The following is a 3650-nucleotide window of genomic DNA, read 5'->3' on the forward strand; positions in this document are numbered from 1 at the left end:
TTTTTTTTTTGCTCCTCCCACCCCCCTGGTTTTTAAGCCATTGTTTCTCAGTCTAGTTGTGTAGGGTATTGTCATGCTGGTATTATGGGCCTTGCGCTCCAGCCGGCTGAGGCAGTCGGCCGTGGGTCGTTGGTCGCCGCTCAAAGCAGCCCACGGCAGCTCTCATCGCTGCTGGCCGCTCACGATGGCTGCCAGTCACGCACGGCAGCACACAGTAGCCCACGGCAGCTCACAGCAGTCCATGGCAGAACACAATAGCCCACACTGACCTCTGGCTGTTCACAGCAGTCCAGCTCCAGGCAGAGCCATTGTTCACAGTCTCAACTGTAGAGGGCGCAGCTCACTGGCCCAGCTGGGAATCGAACCCATGACCTCGGCGTTAGGAGCATGGCACTCTAACCGCCTGAGCCACCGGACCGCCCCAATAATTTTAATCAATACATAAAAACATGAACAATATGTGTACCAAGTAATATGAGCACATTCTGCAACTTAGATATATCAAAATGTAACTTTGTTTTCTATATTTGAGTTCAAGTTTGCCCTTAAGTCCTAGAGCTCACAATCTATTTTATCCCATTTTATTATGCTGATTTTTTTCTAGTCAGTGTAAGTGTTATTATCTCAGGCTCAATCCATTAAAGCACAGTATTTCAGGATTTCTTTCCCTTTTCTCTCCTCTTTCCTTTCTTCCAGAAGACATCTGTACACAGAGGGAAGCTTTCAGAAATGACATCATGGCCACAGAAGGAGGGCCCTCTGGCTTCTGTGTCCTTGTCCAGTCTCTGTTTTTGATGAAATGGGTCCCACCTAGCCTCTGGGTATGAACCAGCCTCTGCTGATGTTTGAAAATCCTACCACAGTCTTCAGTTGTGATGATATATTCTGGGCCTCATATCTGTACACCAGGCCACTTCATTCCCTTTTTCATTTCACTGGAGCATGGGGGGACTTCTCAACTCTAGAATGCTCTGCTCCAGCACGACCTCTTGTCCTGAAAGCGTTCCACCGCTCCACACCAAAGGACAATCTGTGAGCAATTGTTTTCCAGGCAAGCAAGGCACAAACCCCTGCATCCCAAGAGTGTTTCCCCACCTACTCGGGATTTCTATGGTCTTGTCTTTTTTCCAGCTTCCTCAAACTTTCAGCTTCTAAGTTGAGATATTAGAAAACCTGGTAGCAGGTGAGGGAATGGAGGCAGTCATAATAATTCTCTTCGCTTAGTTGAAGTTCTGCCAGATGGAAAGGGCTTTTTCATACGGTGAAGGAAACACTGCAAGTGATAAAAATATGATTTTGGACGTAGGTCTGTCCAACCTCAAATTTGGGTTTTTAGTGTCATATTAGTGTCTTAGTTGTTCAACTTTGAGAATAATTAAGAAAATATACGTAGGGTTCCTGACGTATGGTTGATCCTCAATAAATGGTCCTTATTCTGAGCATCTCTTAAATATTTGGATTGAGAATATACCTGCTGACTTGCTTGCATTTCCTTAAGAAACCCCAAATTTATCAACTCGCTGGAGAACCTGTGTCACACCCAACACATCTCCTAGTATTTATATTACATAAAAGAGTTCTGGAAGTACCAGCTGTTTCTCTCTCATGAGTGATTTGACGTCCATGTCCCTGACTGTCAGGAGGAGGCCTGGTCACCAGTATTGAAAAGTTAGAGGCAGGGGTCACTGTCAGACAGGCTGGGAGAAAGCTCTGCTAAGTTTATCCTCTGGGCATAAATCTATTTCTCCTTCTCAGCCGTTTTTCATGTGGCTTGCTATTTTGCAAAGGATGGCAGCAGAAAGTGAATTCCAGAAGGGTGAGGTACAGGAAGATGGAGAAAGGAAACCCACAGCTAGCATTTGTCTCATTAAAATCTGTCAAAGTCAGAGGAACAGAAGGCAGAAAGGAGCTAAAATCAGATGTCACTAGATTTCAGAATATGTTGACATGTGGAGGAACAAACTGTAGTGACAGTGTGCCCTTCATCTGCCTTGGCTCTCAGCTGGTAATAGTAATAAAGCCCGTGCAGGGGAGGCAGACAGCAGTCTAGCACCCACAGACAGGAGGTACAAAGGACAGTTTCAGCTGATAGGCTACAGGACCCTTACAATGACTTACTGCCTTTTAAGAACATTTTATCTTGCTAAAATTGGCTTAGGAAAACCAGTGTGATTTTATTTGTGGGTCGACTCACCCTGAACAGTTCAGATCATCCGCTTTTTTGCTATCTGTACCTATTAGGTTGACAATATTTAAACTTATATGAGAGAAATAAACAGAACCGTATCAATCTGGACTCTACAATTAATACTGGATGTTACAAATGATAATCACTTAGAAGGATGAAGGAGAATATTGGCTTGCATAAAGGTAATTTAGAATAGTGGGAAAAGTATGGACTCTGGATGCAGACAGATAGGGGTTAAAATCCTGACTCTCCATGTGCTGAGTGTCTCCTCGGGCAATGTATGTAATTTCTCTGTGACTCAGTTTCCCTCATATTCAAAAGCACGATATTTATTTCTTATTCAGGGTTATTATGAACATATTTAAAACTTTTTTCAATTACTGTTGACATTCAATATTATTTTACATGATAAAATGAGTGTTTCAGGTATACAACATAGTGGTTAGACATTTATATAATTTACAAAGTGATCTTCCTGATAAGTCCAGCACCCATCTGACACTATACATTACAACATTATTGACTATGTTCCCTATGCTGTACTTTACAGCTATTTTTCAACTACGAATTTGTACTTCTTAATCCCTTTACCTTTTTCACCCAGCCCTCCAACCCCCTCCCATCTCGCAACCATCAGTTTGTTTTCTGTATCTGTAAGTCTGTTTCTGTTTTGTCTCTTCATTTATTTTGTTCTTTAGATTCCACATGAGTGAAACAATATGATATTTGTCTTTCTCTGTCTGACTTATTTCACTTAGCTTAATCCCCTTAGGTCCAGCCATGTTGATACAAATGGTAAGATTTCATTCTTTTTTGTGGCTGAGTGATATTCCATCAAATATATGTACCACCTCTTCTTTATCCAATTGTCTATTGATGAGCACTTAGGTTGCCTCCATATCTTGACTATTGTAAGTAGCACTGCAGTGAACATAAGGATATATGTTTTTCAAGTTGGTTTTCTGGATTTCTTCAGATAAATACCAGGAATGGAATTGCTTGGGTATAAGGTAGTACTATTTTTAATTTTTGAGGAACCTCCGTACTGTTTTCCATAGTAGCTGTACCAATTTGCAATCCCACCAGCAGTGTATGAGGGTTTCATTTTCTTTGCATCCTCGCCAACACTTGTTGTTTGTTGATTTATGAATGGTAGCCATCCTGACAGGTGTGAGGTGATATCTTATTGTGGTTTTTAAAATTTGCATTTCTCTGATGATTAGTGACGTTGAGCATGTTTTTATATGTCTATTGGCCATCTGTGTGTCTTCTTTGGAGAAATGTCTATTCAGGTCCTCTGCCCATTTTTAAATTGGATTATTAGTATTTTTGGTAAGTTGTGTGAGTTCTTTATAAATTTTGGATATTAACCCCTTATTGGATGTATCATTGGCAAATATCTTCTCCCATTTAGTAGGTTGTCTTTCCATTTTGTTGATGGTTTTCTTTGCTGTGCAAAACC

At 41.2% G+C, this 3650-nt stretch overlaps 1 non-coding gene across 1 annotated transcript; it reads right to left on the reverse strand.

Annotated features, from left to right (window-relative positions):
* Window positions 1-344: 344 nt before the first annotated feature.
* On the reverse strand, window positions 345-418 carry TRNAR-CCU (transfer RNA arginine (anticodon CCU)). Its single transcript has one exon. It is a non-coding gene; the product is annotated as a tRNA-Arg (tRNA).
* Between the last annotated feature and the right edge of the window lie 3232 nt (window positions 419-3650).

Source organism: Rhinolophus ferrumequinum, chromosome 12, assembly GCF_004115265.2.
Source record: "Rhinolophus ferrumequinum isolate MPI-CBG mRhiFer1 chromosome 12, mRhiFer1_v1.p, whole genome shotgun sequence".
NCBI lineage: Eukaryota > Metazoa > Chordata > Mammalia > Chiroptera > Rhinolophidae > Rhinolophus > Rhinolophus ferrumequinum.